Source organism: Rana temporaria, chromosome 7 (genome assembly GCF_905171775.1).
Source record: "Rana temporaria chromosome 7, aRanTem1.1, whole genome shotgun sequence".
In the NCBI taxonomy this organism is placed as follows: domain Eukaryota; kingdom Metazoa; phylum Chordata; class Amphibia; order Anura; family Ranidae; genus Rana; species Rana temporaria.
The window spans coordinates 9,107,813-9,124,401 of NC_053495.1; the positions used below are offsets into that span (position 1 = coordinate 9,107,813).

The 16,589-nt window shown below is 49.7% G+C and overlaps 1 protein-coding gene across 3 annotated transcripts in view; it reads right to left on the reverse strand.

Moving 5' to 3' along the window:
- SRGAP3 (SLIT-ROBO Rho GTPase activating protein 3) overlaps positions 1–16,589 on the reverse strand; it is a 151,588-nt gene that overhangs the window by 104,064 nt on the left and 30,935 nt on the right. The gene's annotated exons all lie outside the window — the stretch shown is intronic.

Consider the following 16,589-nt stretch of genomic DNA (forward strand, 5'->3'; position numbering starts at 1 on the left):
GCAGAGGGAGGAGTTATGCAAATATCAAAATGCCTTGATGGATGCTCAGCCGCGATGCAAACAGAGGGAGGAGTTATGCAAATATCAAAATGCCTTGATGGGTGCTCAGCCGCGATGCAAACAGAGGGAGGAGTTATGCAAATATAAAAATGCCTTGATGGGTGCTCAGCCCCGATGCAAGCAGAGGGAGGAGTTATGCAAATATAAAAATGCCTTGATGGGTGCTCAGCCCCGATGCAAGCAGAGGGAGGAGTTATGCAAATATCAAAATGCCTTGATGGGTGCTCAGCCCTGATGCAAGCAGAGGGAGGAGTTATGCAAATATCAAAATGCCTTGATGGGTGCTCAGCCCTGATGCAGGCAGAGGGAGGAGTTATGCAAATATCAAAATGCCTTGATGGGTGGGTGTCAGTCTGGGTGGGGGGCGTTCCTAGACTGGCTGTATTTGCAGGCGTATGTGATGCTGAGCCTCAATGATTGGCTGAAATTCCAATGAATAAAAGGGGTGGGGCTAGATGCCGCTGGATGTCCTCCAGCCAGGAAGTGAGGCTCTCTCTCTCTCTATCTGACTTGCTGCAGCTTCTAATGCACATGGTGAGAAGCTCACAGTGTGCGGTGAAATCAGAGGGCGCCATTTCGGTCCAGGAGAGGAGCCGCTACACCCAGAATGGAGATCTGAATGGAAACAATGTTTCTTTTTTTTTTCTTCCTTTCATTTTTATAAATCCGGACGCGCTGTCGCCGAATCGCCCCGAGTTTCATCTCTTTCCTCGCCGTTCCGCACCAGTCCACCCCCTCCCCTCCCTCGTTCCGCTTGACTTCTCCTGCCGCCATGGCTGAACCCCCATTCGGCGCTGGCGGCCATGGCAGGGGCGATGCGCGTGGCTGGCGATGCCCGAAATTTGCGCGCCGCCAGATGGGAACTTACTAATGAGATAAATCAGTTTTGTCAGCTTCTAATTGGTTTTCCTCCAGCAGACTCGGAGATTACAAACAATGAGGACGGCTGAGAAAGGGTCACGGCTGAGAGAGGAGCAGCAGATGTACGGGAGAGGCGGACGGGGGTCCGGGAGAGCGCCGCCGCTGCCGCCAGGGCCACCGCCGTCACTGACAGCCGCCAATCACTCCACACTTGGGGGCGTATTTATTAAGATACGCTTAAATTAGGCTAAGATACGAGCAGCGTAAGTCTCCTACGCCGTCGTATCTTAAAGTGTAATTTTTAGGCTGGCCGCTAGGTGACGCTTCCGTTGAGTTCGGCGTAGAATATGTAAATGACTAGATACGCCGATTCACGAACGTACGTGCGCCCGTCGCAGTAAAGATACGCCGTTTCCGTAAGAGATACGCCGCGTAAAGATAAAGCTGCCCCTAGGAGGCGTAGTCAATGTTAAGTATGGCCGTCGTTCCCGCGTCGAAATTTGAAAATTTTACGTCGTTTACGTAAGTCGTCCGTGAATGGGGCTGGACGTAATTTACATTCACGTCAAAACCAATACGTCCTTGCGGCGTACTTTGGAGCAATGCACACTGGGATATGTACACGGACGGCGCATGCGCCGTTCGTAAAAAACGTCAATCACGTCGAGTCACGAGTAATTAACACAAAACACGCCCCCACATCCTCATTTGAATTAGGCGCGCTTACGCCGGCCGCATTTAATCTACGCCGCCGTAAGTTAGGAGGCAAGTACTTTGTAAATAGGGGCCAGATTCACAAAAGGGATACGCCGTCGTATCTCTGTTTCTATCTATGCGACTGGTTCATAGAATCAGTTACGCATAGATATCCATAAGATCCGACAGGTGTAATTGTTTTACACTGTCGGATCTTAGGATGCAGTACCGCGGCCGCCGCTGGGGGGAGTTTGCGTCGTAAACCAGCGTCGGGTATGCAAATTAGCAGTTACGGCGATCCACGACGGATTTTCGCGTTCGCTACGTCGCCGCTAGTCTAGTTTCCCGTCGCAAAGTTAGTCGTCGTTTTGGGTGCCCTAACTTTACTCAGCCCACGTATGTGCTGTATAAAGTATGGCCGTCGTTCCCGCGTCGAAATTTAAAAATGAACGTCGTTTGCGAAAAGCCGTCCGGGAATACGGAATTACGCTACGCGCGTCGCCGTTCGAAAAAATGACGTCACGGCGCGCAAAGCACGATGGGAATTGCGCAACTGAGCATGCGCAGTAGGTCCGGCGCAGGAGCGCGCCTAATTTAAATGGCACACGCCCATTTGAATTGGCCCGCCTTGCGCCGGAGGCCGCCGGCGTAGTTTTCATCGCAAGTGCTCTGTGAATCAGGCACTTGCGATGAAAACTTGCGGCGGTGTAACGTATCTACGATCGCAAAGTTAGTCGTCGTTTTGGGTGCCCTAACTTTATGTTACGCCGCCGCTCACCTACGTGAATCTGGCCCATAGTACTTGCCTCTCTGACTTAAGGCGGCGTCCCGTAAATACGATACGCTACGCCGCCTTAAAGTTGCGGCGGCGTCTCTGAATCTAGGAAAATAAGTTTTCCCTGTTTTTTGTGGTAACATTTTTTGTGGTAAAATTCAGTGCCTCGGCTTATATTCGGGTCGGCTTATACTCGAGTATATACGGTATACGGTGATTTTAATTTTCTCTGCCAGCGTTTTTGAGCTTCATGCAGATAATCGCTCAGGTGTGAATGGGGCCTAACAGCTGATCTACAGATCTCTACATTTGATACAAAAATTGAATAATAATAATAATAAAAAAAGCAAAAATGTACAAATACGAAAAATGCAACAAAATATAAAAAAAATGCCACAAAATATAAACATTGCTGAGTGACTCTACAATGTATCATTCGCAGTCTTCGCTCCCTGCGTACATTTCAAGGTTCCATTGCCCTGTCCCGCTAATATTCCGGCACAGATCTGAGGTCGTGGGGGGAGGCGAGGAATATCCGCACATCGGAGGAACGAGGACTGCGGCTCCACGACACTGCAGGGCGTGGTGGATTGTGGCGAGCGCCTGGAACGCCGAGGACCTCCTGTCTGTTTACATCTTATCCGGCGCTCGTCTCTCTCTCTCTGTATATCATTATAGAGATATTTTCAGGGCTGCTCTGAAATCTGCAGACTCCGGGGAGCGGCGTTCCCGCGTCTCCGCCATCGCAAATGGAAAAAGAAGAAGAAATAATCCAATACCGTCGCAGATTTAGCTGCCTTGACGGTAAAATGTCTATTTAGAGGAGACGTCAATAAGGAGCAGAACAAAAAAAATCACTCAATGAAACAATGTAACATTTTGTACTTTTTTTCCTGTTTAATGGTCTTTTTTTGTATTTATAAATAAACTCAGTTTTCCATGTTATTTATTTATTTATTTTGTGCGTTGTTTTGAAGCAGGAACAAACACTGAAGATATAGGGCCAGATTCTCATAGAATCGGCGTTGGCGTAGTGTAAGCCATTTACACTACGCCACCGCAACTTACTGGCGCAAGTGCCGTATTCTCCAAGCACTTGATCCGTAATTTGCAGCGGCGTAGTGTAAATTGCCCGGCGTATGGCCGCGTAATTCAAAGGGGGCGGCTTGTATTCAAATTAAGCGCGCCCCCGCGCCGATTGAACTGCGCATGTGCCGGGCTGAAAAATAGCCCAGTGCGCATGCTCCAGCTCACGACGGAAAACGTCAATGACGCCGACGTGAGCGTCATTGACGTAAAATCGTATTCAAGAACGACTTAGGAAAACGACGTAACCGACGGAAAAAGCCGACGCAGACCCGACGCCATACTTAACATGGCATACGGCGGACTGGCGTAAGGTTACCCCTCATATAGCAGGGGTAACCTTACGCTTACGGAAACGACGTACGCGATGACTACGCGACGCAAATTCGTTCGGGAATCGGCGTATAAGGCTCATTTGCATAGTCAAATGAGACCTGATTGTAAAAGCCACCTAGCGGTCAGCGTTGTATTGCATTTAGGATCCGACGGTGTAAGTGACTTACACCAGTCGGATCCTAGCCTAATTCCGGCGTATCTTGTTTTGCGAATACAAAACAATGATACGGCGGCGGGAATTTCGAATTACGCCGGTGTATCTGTAGATACACCGGCGTAACTCTTTTGAGAATCTGGCCCCATAATAATTTGGGGCGTCACCCAAAAAGGCAACGTTCTGCTTGTTTGTGCCCTCCCCCCTTTCGTTGCCACATTTGCCACTTTTGGGGGTCCTGGTTTTGACAGGTACCGGTGTTCTGTCGAGAAGTGCCTCCCATCGAATATTGCCCGACGGAGCTGCACTCCAGCTGAGCTGTTGATCAGCTGGAGTGACGTGAGCAGGGCGCAAACGCACATCGTAGGAGGCATCTCTCGATGGGAGATACCATTTCATGGGCACAATTGAAACCTATACAAACAGCGGGGGGTGACCGTAGTTCTCACATTGTGACTCACTCTTGCGGGGCGGCTTTACAGTGCGCTGATGGTCCGTTTCTCCGCTGTTTGTATAGGTTTAAATGGTATCTCCCATCGAGAGATCCCTCCTACGATGTGCGCATGCGCCATGGTTACGTCAGCCCAGCTGATCGGTAAATCAGCAGTTGTGCTATGACGTACGGCACTACTCGATGGGGGGCACTTCTCGACAGAACACCGGATCCCACGTCTGGTAAGATGCGTCAGGGCAATTTGAACCTCGAGTTTGCCCCCCTCCCTCCCCCACGCAGTAATCTGGGACACATCCATAGGTGTGCACAGGAAGTGTGCCTAGGCACACCCTAATCACTATGGGCCCAGATTCTCGTCCAGTGGCGTAATTATGCGTGGACGTAACGTATCCGCTTTACGTTACGCCTCCGCAACTTACACAGGCAAGTGCCGTATTCTCAAAGCACTTGCTCCGTAAGTTGCGGCGGCGTAGCGTAAATCGGCCGGCGTAAGCCCGCCTAATTCAAATTTGGATCAGGGGGGCATGTTTTATGTAAAACTACTGTGACCCAACGTGATTGACGTTTTTGCGGAACGGCGCATGCGCCGTCCGTGGAATTTCCCAGTGTGCATTGCTCCAAAGTACGCCGCAAGGACGTCATTGGTTTCGACGTAAACGTAAATGACGTCCAGCACCATTCACGGACGACTTACGCAAACGACGTAACTTTTTCACATTTCGACGCGGGAACGACGGCCATACTTAACATTGGCTGCGCCTCATATAGCAGGGGCAACTATACGCCGGGAAGAGCCTAACGTAAACGTCGTAACTTTACTGCGTCGGCCGCGCGTACGTTCGGGAATTCGCGTATCTCGCTAATTTGCATACTCAAAGCGGATTTCGACGGAAGCGCCACCTAGCGGGCCAAAAAAAAAAATGCAGTTAAAATCCGACGGCGTAAGAGACTTACGCCTGTCGGATCTAATGGATATCTATGCGTAACTGATTCTAAGAATCGGCAGCATAGATACGACGGCACTAGGCAGAGATACGACGTCGTATCTGGAGATGCGCCGTCGTATCTCTTTTGAGAATCTGGGCCAAAGGGTCTGGAGTAAGACCAGGGGAGGTCTGGAGCTCTTCTGCAGCTGCAGGAGAGGTGCGAGGGCCACATGAAATGGCCTGGAGGGCCGCATTTGGCCCGCGGGCCTTGTGTTTGACACCTGTGCTATAGACGGTAACACCTCAGAGCACCTGCTGTTGGCTGTGAACTTCTCCAGCGCCCTTCGCGGCCTTGGCTTTGGTTCAATTTACGAGCAAATTCCTCATGTGCAGTCGTCAGCTCGGAAAGTCCTGATCCTGACTGATAAAGCTTTGCCCTGGGGGGGGCGAATTCTGTTCCAGCACGACGGCCAATGACTCCAAACTAAGGGGAGACACAGCAGGCCTCAGTGTCCAAAGGACAGAAGCTCCTAAGAACAAGACTTCATGAATATTTCATCCCCCCAATGAAAAGGGATGCTCTTTATATTCTTCCTGCGAGTCCCGCGGCCATCTGCCTTGCGCCGCACGGTTATATTTAGAACGGAAGGATCAGCAAATCTTGAAGGATCTGCCTGACTTCCACTCGTCTCAACACGGAGGCTCCATCCCCACCCTGCAGATGGGAGAGAGGGGCAGCTTTTGGGTTCTTGGGCCCCCCGACGCTCCCCTGACACACCCGACGTGGCTAAAACAAACCTGGAGAAGTCAACACATCTTCCTACAATGATCAACAAAAAATGAACATGGGTCACTTCAAGGGTCAGTCCACCCAAAATTGAGGTCGGTGTTTAGTAGACACTGGAGAGCTGAAGGAAATGTAACTGCAACTGGATGACCTTTGGTTTGCTAAAGCGCTGGGTGTCATAAACAATTGCATTGTTGCAACCGTAGGGTTATAGTGCCACCTTCAAGAGAGTCCTACGCCTTTAATTGAAGGACACAGCCCAGCAAAGATCTTGACCGTAGGTTTATAGCGCCACCTCCAGGAGTGTCCTACTCCATTCACTGAAGGACACAGCCCAGCAAAGATCTTGACTGTAGGGGTATAGTGCCCCCTTCAGGAGTGTCCTACTCCTTTAATTGAAGGACACAGCCCAGCAAAGATCTTGACTGTAGGGTTATAGTGCCACCTCTAAGAGTGTCCTACTCCATTCATCGAAGGACACAGCCCAGCAAAGATCTTGACCCTAGGTTTATAGCGCCACCTCCAGAAATGTCCTACTCCATTCACTGAAGGACATAGCCCAGCAAAGATCTTGACTGTAGGGGTATAGCGCCCCCTTCAGGAGAGTCCTACTCCTTTAATTGAAGGACACAGCCCAGCAAAGATCTTGACAACAGGGTATAGCGCCCCCTTCAGGAGAGTCCTACTCCTTTAATTGAAGGACACAGCCCAGCAAAGATCTTGACTGTAGGGTTATAGTGCCACCTCCAAGAGTATCCTACTCCATTCATTGAAGGCCATAGCCCAGCAAAGACCTTGACTGTAGGTTTATAATGCCACCTCCAGGGTTGTACTACTCCATTAACTGAAGGACACAGCCTAGCAAAGATTTTGACTGTAGGTTTATAGCGCCACCTCCAAAGGTGTCCTACTCCATGCACTGTAGGACACAGCCCAGAAAAGATCTTGACAACAGGGTTATAGTGCCACCTTCAGGAGTGTCCTACTCCATTCAATGAGAGAAACAGCCCAGCAAAGCTCTTAACCATAGGATTATAGCGCCACCTCCAGGAGTGTCCTATTCCATTAACTGAAGGACACAGCCCAGCAAAGATCATGACCGTAGGGTTATAATGCCACCTCCAGGAATATCCTTCTCCATTAACTGAAGGACAAATGCCTGGTGTCCTGGTGACATTCCTCGTTCCTGATTGCTCATGTTTCCAGCTGGAAGTCGCTTCAGCACCCACTTAGACATACAGCCACTTTCACGGGAACGCGTGCATTGGAAAGAGCGCGTTGTAATCTTTAGATCTAATTTAAGCCCCCTGACAGTCTCTTTTACCGCTCTGGGACTCCGAGTTCCCAGGTCTGTACAGCTGATAAGTCCATTATGAGGGGTTCCCACCAATCCTTGGGCTGGGTTCTTGGGTTTGCACACCCCTGCTATGACAATTATGAGGGGCTTCCACTAGCTCTGAGCTGAGTTCCTGGGTCTGTACACCCGACGTGCCCACTGTGAGCGGGTACCACCATCCCTGTGCTGAGTTCCCGGGTCTGTACACCTGACGTGCCCATTGTGAGCGGGTACCACCATCCCTGTGCTGAGTTCCCGGGTCTGTACACCCGACGTGCCCATTATGAGGGGGTACCACCATCCCTGTGCTGAGTTCCCGGGTCTGTACATCTGACGTTCCCATTATGAGGGGTTCCCACCATCCCTGTGCTGAATTCCCGGGTCTGTACACCTGACGTGCCCATTATGAGGGGTTCCCGCCATCCCTGTGCTGAGTTCCTGGGTCTGTACACCTGACGTGCCCATTATGAGGGGGTACCACCATCCCTGTGCTGAGTTCCCGGGTCTGTACACCCGCTGTGCCCATTATGAGGGGTTCCCACCATCCCTGTGCTGAGTTCCCGGGTCTGTACACCTGACGTGCCCATTGTGAGGGGGTACCACCATCCCTGTGCTGAGTTCCTGGGTCTGTACACCCGCTGTGCCCATTATGAGGGGTTCCCACCATCCCTGTGCTGAGTTCCCGGGTCTGTACACCTGACGTGCCCATTGTGAGGGGGTACCACCATCCCTGTGCTGAGTTCCCGGGTCTGTACACCTGACGTGCCCATTATGAGGGGTTCCCACCATCCCTGTGATGAGTTACCAGGTCTGCACACCTGCTGTGCCCATTATGAGGGGGTACTACCATCCCTGTGCTGAGTTCCCGTGTCTGTACACCTGACATGCCCATTATGAGGGGGTACTACCATCCCTGTGCTGAGTTCCCGGGTCTGTACACCTGATGTGCCCATTATGAGGGGGTACCACCATCCCTGTGCTGAGTTCCCGGGTCTGTACACCTGATGTGCCCATTGTGAGCGGGTACCACCATCCCTGTGCTGAGTTCCTGAATCGGCAAGTACTAAAAAAAAATCAATATTGATACTTGTAAAAAAAAAAATCAGTGCCTCCCTACTTTAAAGTGACATTAAATTGTGGTTCAAAAGATAACAATTTTATTCCAGTATGAATTCTTAACTTTAAAGGGTCTCTTCTATTGTTCTCAGGCTCTCACAGAGGGCATTACAAGGGCGCAGAAAAAGACAGCAAGAAATAATTTCATGAAAAAATAAATTACAGAGTGCATGTGAATGGATTTTTTTTTCCGGAGGGTTATGATATCATTTAGTATCGCTTTAAGGAGCACTTAACTCTTGCAGTGCTGGGGGTGGGGTTGGGGGATGGGGGGGGGCGGATATTTTACATAAATCCCAGAGTTCAGCTTTAATGTAAAGCCGCTAAATAACTCTGAAGTCCACATTGTACCCGAGGACAGAAAACAAACGACTCGGCGATCACACAATGGGCCCTTTTGTCTCCTAGAAGAGAGGTTCTCTTTTTTTCATGGGAGTGTCCCTCCAATGTAATTATTGGTTCTGCATTTCTCTGGAGTTTGTTACAGACTACGAGACGAGCCGCCCGCCGTCCGCCCCCGGAATTAGGTTTTGTACAATTGTTCTGGAGAAGAAGATGATGACCCGGTCTGGAGACGGTGACAACACATTGAAATAATAAAGATCCTGCCGATAAGGCGAGGGACAAAATACACCCCCACCCAAAAAAACAAACCCCCGGGGAGTCTCATCCAATCAAGAGAAAAGAATCTCACTGGCTGATCCAATTCAGTACAATAAATGAATGTCACAGCACCAAAGAGTAACAGAGAGTGGCAGAGGGGACTAGAGAGTGTCGGATAGTACCAGAGATTGTCAAAGGTGACCAGAGAGTGTCAGAGGGGACCAGAGAGTGCCAAATAGTACCAGAGAGTGTCAGAGGGGACCAGAGAGTGCCAGATAGTACCAGAGAGTGTCAGAGGGGACCAGAGAGTGCCGGATAGTACCAGAGAGTGTCAGAGATGACCAGAGAGCCCCAAAGAGTGTCAGAGGGGACAAGAGAGTGCCAGATAGTACCAGAGATAGTCAAAGGTGACCAGAGAGTGTCAATGGGGACTAGAGAGTGCCGGATAGTACCAGAGATGGTCAGAGGTGGCCATAGAGTGTCAGAGGGGACCAGAGAGTGCCGGATAGTACCAGAGAGTGTCAGAGGGGACCAAAGAGTGCCGGATAGTACCAGAGATGGTCAGAGATGACCAGAGAGCCCCAAAGAGTGTCAGAGGGGACCAGAGAGTGTCAGATAGTACCAGAGAGTGTCAAAGGTAACCAGAGAGTGGCAGATAGTGCCAGAGAAAGTCAGATGGGACCAGAGAGTTCTGGATAGTACCAGAGAGTGTCAGAGGAGACAAGAAAGTGCCAGATAGTAGCAGAGTGTGTCAGAGGTGACCAGAGAGTTCCGGATAGTACCAGAGAGTGTCAGAGGAGACCAGAAAGTGACCGATTGTAGCAAAGAGTGTCTGAGGTGACCAGAGAGTGCCAGATAGTACTGGAGAGTGTCAGAGGGGACCAGAAAGTGCTGGATAGTACCAGAGAGTGTAAGAGGGGACCAGAGAGTGACGGATAGTAGCAGAGTTTGTCTGGGGTGACCAGAGCATGCCAGAGAGTACCTGAGAGTGACAGAGAAGACCAGAAAGTGCTGGATAGTAGCAGAGAGTGTCCGAGGTGACCCGAGAGTGCACCAATACCTAGGAGTCCCGGAGATTTTAGGAGAGTACCACGGTGTGTCAGAAAGTGTTAGAGGTTACTAGGGTGCGTCAGAGAGTACCAGAGAGTGTCAAAGAGAACGGGAGAAGTTTATAGAATCACAGGGTATCCGAGGGAGTATCGGGGTGTGCCAGAGGCTACCAGTCAGTGTCTGAGTACCAAAAAGTAACTGAGAAGGCCATATAGTCAGAGAGCTAGAGGGGACTAGAGAGTAGCAGTACAGGGGAGTGAGTACCATTCATTTTTAATGGGTTGACAGCACGGCAAAAATTGGACTTGAAGGACATTCTATGTGCTATGTACATTGAGGTGCACCCGCTACTGTGCATTGGGGTGCCATTCGGAATTTGGCACCCTAACACAGCTCATTTAATGAAGAAATAATAGGAATGTTGCTTTTTAGGTTCTCCCACCACCCTTTATGTTTGAAAAACGTGGCTTCTCTCCAACCCGGACTCAGGGCCGATCCTAGGCAGGGTGCACAGGGTGCATTGCACCCAGGCGCCTGCAGAGGTGGGGGCGCCGAACATCTAACAGACTCTCTAACAGAAGCCCTCTCTGTGTCCATCAGAGAGGCCCTTCTCCAGGTCCCAATAAAGTACTCTGCTTCTCTTCCTGTTTTTTGTTTATTGTTAAGAGATCATGTAAGGATCCCAGGTTAATGAAGACTGTGTGGGGGAGCATCTCTGTGGTTGAGTCATTGCCATAGAAACATTTGTAAAGGGGAGGCATTAGTAAAATGACGACGCCCATGTGGGGGCGCCAGCAATATTTCTGCACCCAGGCACCTTTGACCCTAGGATCGGCCCTGCCCGGACTATCTAATCTCCATCCACAGGCACCGCAATCCGCCCAGACGGACGCGCGCCCTTCCCCTAAATCTTTACGCAAACAGATTTCCATATTAAGTGACGACATTCAAAGCACCAAGTCTCCGATTAAGATCTCAAATACATTTTGCAGTTTAATTTGAAAACGAGTAAAGGTCCTGGCGTAACAATTTAAAAGAGAGGTCTATTACGCGCTTAATACAATCGTGAACAACCTGCCAGAAAATCCACGCGGCACTAAGTGGAGGCCAGCCTGAAATGGAGAGGCCACAGAGGAGCCTGTCTACAATACTTAATGGGGAGGACAATGTAGGGAAGATTTTCGGTAAATGTATTACAATTTCTCTGCTCTATTATGATCTTGTACTAGATTGGTGGAGGGCATGTTTTAGAAAGGACAGGGCCGAGGGTGGAAATCAGATAGTGACTGCCAAATCTCAAAGTTTGATTGGATCCCCTCAAGAACATCCCCTTACGACGAAACATATCGGGGCGGGGCTAAAACTGACGTCATCACGCTGGCGGTCCATTTGTAATATCCCTCGGTAAATGCAGTATACTGTGAGTACCTTTCTTAGAAAAAATGTATTTGTAATTGCCGTTTTTTACTCTATTTATTTCTCCACCGTCAACATTCTTTGACAACCTTGGGTCAATGTGACATTGTCCTGGAGATAGAGGTGCACCGAATGGAAATTTTGGTGCCGAAACCAAAATGCAGGATGCACTTGGCTGAAAACCGAAAATTATAGTTTTTAAAAAATATATACCGTATTTATCGGCGTATAACGCGCACTTTTTTCCCCTTAAAGTCAGGGGAAAATCGTGGGTGCACGATATACGCTGATCCCCACTGTCTCTGTGTCTCTGAGCGCCGCAGCCTAGAGCTGAGCCGAGTGTACTGCGCACTCGGCTAGGCTCGGCCGCAGGAAATCCGGCTCCTCTTAGATCGGCCGAGGTGCCAAATCCAAAAACAAGCACCGCTGCAACCCCGGGCAAGGTGCGGATGGACTCGCAGATGGACACGCTGGACGGTGACGGACACCTGGATGGAGGCCGCAGAGGGACACCTCCAAAGCCGCAGACGGACACCTACAAGGCTGGACGGACCACGCGCAAGGCTGCAGGCGGACACCGGACAAGGCCGCCAATGGACGCAGGGAAAAAATGTAAGGGCCAGATTCTCCAATAATCTGCGGCGGCCTCGCGTAAGCTATTTACACTACGCCGCCGCAACTTACTGGAGCAAGTGCCGTATTCCTCAAGCACTTGCTCCGTAGTTTGCGGCGGTGTAGTGTAATTGGCCCGGCGTATCCCCGCGTATTTCAAAGGGGGTGGCTTATATTTAAATTAAGCGCGCCCCCGTTTCGATCGAACTGCGCATGCGCCGGGCTAAAAATAGCCCAGTGCACATGCTCCAGTTCTCGGCGGAAAACGTCAATGACGCCGACGTGTGCGTCATTGACGTAAAGTCGTATTCAAGAACGACTTAGGAAAACGACGTACCCGACGGGAAAAGACGACACGGACCCGACGCCATACTTAACATGGCATACGTGGGACTGGCGTAAGGTTACCCCTCATATAGCAGGGGTAACCTTACGCTTACGCAAACGACGTAAGCGATGGTTACGCGACGCGATTTCGTTCGGGAATCGGCGTATCAGGCTCATTTGCATAAACAAATGAGACCTGAACGTAAACGCCACCTAGCGGCCGGCGGCGAATTACATTTAAGATCCGACAGTGTAAGTGACTTACACATGTCGGATCTTAAGCGTATCTATGCGAAAATGATTCTAGGAATCGCTCGCATAGATACGCGGGTCAAAAAAGAGAGATACGACGGAGTTTCCTGATATATTCCGTCGTAACTCTTCTGAGAATATGGCCCTAAGTTTTCTTTTTTTTCCTTAAACTACCTTTCTAAGCTTGGGGTGCGCGTTATACGCCGGCGCGCGGTATACCACGATAAATACGGTATATTTTTATATCTCATTGTATTATATTCAACTTTTTAAATTAAATATCATGAATTTATTGTCGGCCATTATTGGCACCTTTAGGCACTTTTAGCGCAAGAAAAGCTCAAGAAAAATGTATCCCTTTAATAGGAACCCCCTAGTGACATCAGTGTGTTATTATTCTGGAACCCCTCTAGTGTCAGTGTGTCATTGCTCCAGGATCCCCCAAGTTTCAGTGTGTAATTGTTCTGGTACCCCCCCCCCCAAAGTCAGTGGGCCAGATTCATCAATAGATACGACGGCGGATCTCCTGATCCGCCGTCGTATCTGTGAGAGCCGACAGTCGGATCTGTGAGATCCCACGGTCGGATCTATGCGACTGATTCATAGAATCAGATTCCGCATAGATCTCCCTTAGATCCCACTGGTGTAAGTGACTTACACCAGTCGAATCTTAGGCTGTAATCTCCCGCCGGACGCTAGGTGTCGTCGCTTTTTTTTACACGTCGCATATGCAAATGAGGAGAACCGCCGATTCACGTCCGTACGCCCGCCCATCGCTCTTTTTCCACGTCGTTTGCGTTCGGCTTTTTCCGGCGGATAGCTACCCCTGCTAATATGAGGGGTACTTAATGTTAAGTATGGCCAACGTTCCCGCGCCAAGTTTTAAATTTGTTACGTCGTTTGCGTAAGTACGTCGGGAATACGGATGGCCGTAAGTAACCTAGCCGCCGAAAACAATGACGTCCTAGCGACGTCATTTGGAGCATGCGCACTGGGCTTTTTCGCCGGCAGCGCATGCGCAGTTAAATCGGCGCGGGAACGCGCCTGATTTAAATTGTACACTCCCCCTAGCCGCGGAATTTGTATTCCGCCGGGGGGAGTTAGGATCCGACGGTGCAATTTGCGAGGTAAGTGCTTGGTGAATCATGCACTAGCCTCGCTAAATTGCACCGGCGGATCGTAAAACAGGTAGATCTGGCGGATCTAAAGATCCGCTGAGCTACATGAATCTGTCCCAGTGTGTCAATGTTTTGGGACTACCAATTGTCAGTGTGTCATTGCCACCTGAAAATCATTTGTACCCCTCCCCCAGGGAAAAGAACCTTCAACCTATAAGAAACGATGTAAAGATAAAGATCCCTTTTATAGGTCAAAGGATGAAAGTGACAGATGGTCCATGAACGGGTCCCCACCACAGCCATTCACAGAGGTATCTGTGGGGGGAGGGGGGCTCGGAGATTACCCAGCTATAGGTACTCAGAATGAATTCAGCCGAGGCGCTGGCACAATTCCTAATCCTGAAACACCAACAAAAGATTCCTCTAGCAGGTGCCAAGATAAAGTGCGCTCTTCCAGCTGTGACGTGACTTCATAACACGAGAGGGAAGCTCAACCCTTCGGTGATGGCACAAGAATGTCCGGAGGACGGAGGAGGTGGCTGGAGAGGGATTGAAGTGATGGCGGACGACGGTGGGAGACCGCAAGTAGATATGACCCAATTCATGAGGGTTACCAAGTCAACCGGAGGAACTTTCCGTTACCATAGCGACTCCATAATGAAGCGCCCGGGAACCCGCACTCGCTGAATAATGAGTATTAAAGAGGAACTTGTGAGAAGATTCGGGCTGGTTTGGTTGAGGTCTTCTACTGTACGAAAAAAAAAATCTATAGAACTCTTCCATCAAAAAAAGTAACAAGGATAAAAATCTATTTCTACCATTTTGAATATTCGGGTGTGGAACTGCCCGTCCGCGGACTGCAAGACGATTCAGGTTACAAATAGAAACCATAGACTGGAATACTAAAAGAGTAAAGACATCTTACTGTATAAATGTCACTGGCAGGGAAGAGGTTAACACTAGGGGGCTTAAGTGTTCTCTAGGGAGGGGTTTCTAACTATGGGGGGAGGGGACTGACTGGAGGAGGAGACAGATCGCTGTTCCTAATCAATAGAAACAGCAGATCTCTCTTTACTCTCCTGACAGAACGGGGATCTGTGTGTTTACACTGACAGATCCCCGTTCTGGCTCTCTAAGGCGGCGTACACACGATCAGTTAAACCGATGAGAACAGTCTGATGGACCATTTTCATCGGTCCAAACCGATCGTGTGTGGGCGCTATCGGTTATTTAACCATCGGTTAAAAAAAGCCAACTTGTTTCAAATTTAACCGATGGATTCCTAACCGATAGAAAAAAAACGATCGTTAGTAGGCACGACCATCGGTTAAAAATCCACGCATGCTCAAACTAAATTAGGGGACGGGAGCCCTCGTTCTGGTAAAACTAGCGTTCGTTATGGAGTAAGCACATTCATCACGCTGTAACAGACAGAAAAGCGCAAAACGTATTTTACTAACACAAAATTAGCTAAAGCAGCCCCAAGGGTGGCGCCATTGGATTTGAACTTCCCCTTTATAGTGCCGTCGTACGTGGTTTACGTGTCCGCGTTCTGACACCATCGGTTTTTTAACCGATGGTGTGTAGGCGCGACTGACCATCAGTCAGCTTCATCAGTTAACCGATGAAAAAATCAATCAGACCATTCTCATCAGATGGACCGATCGTGTGTACGCGGCATAAGGCTATCTGAGGAGCGATTGCGGGATGGCCGCAGACATTGCGGCAGCCTGCCACATGCATTGGCTTTGGCATTGCGCCACAACGGCGTGCGCCCCCTATAGCTTCTTAAAGCGGCTGACGTACAATGACGGCAATTCGCGCAGCCGTGCCAACCTGCGGCGGCTAGTTGGCAAGTAGTTAAATGATTATATTTTAACACATAGGGCTTCGGAGGTGATTAGAAGTAGAAGAGTTTAGAGGTAGAAAAAAAAACATCACTTGCCCACTCTGTAGAGAAGCGTTTGGGTTGAAAAAAATGTGCAAACGCGCATAAACGCATATTAACGCTAGGCGCGTTCACACGTTAATACATTCTATAGACCAGGGGTCCTCAAACTTTTTAATCAGGGGGCCGGTTCACTGTCCCTCAGACCGTCAGAGGGCCGGACTATAAAAAAAAATATGAACAATTTCCTATGCACACTGCACATATGTTATTTTGAGCCCACCCTCAGCGTCATTTCAAGACATTATTTCAAGCCCCCCCCCCTCACCATTTCAAGCCCCTCACGATCATTGCAACCCTCCCCCTTCATCATTATAAGCCCCTCATTGCAAACCCCCCCCCTCACCATCATTAATTGCAAACCGATCATGATCATTGCAAGCCCCCCCCCCCACCTCACCATCATCATTGCATCATCATCATCCCCTCATTGCAAGCCCCCCTCTCCATCATCATTGTAAGCCCCTCATTACAAGCCCCCCCCTCACAATCATTAATTGCAAGCCGTTCAAGATCATTGCAAGCCCCCCCCAATCATCATTACATCATCATCATCATCAGCCCCTCATTGCAACCCCCCCTCACCATTGCAAGCCCTTCATTGCAAGCCCTCCCCACCTTCATCATTACATCATCAGCCCCTCATTGCAAGCCCCCCCCCCCCACCATCATCATC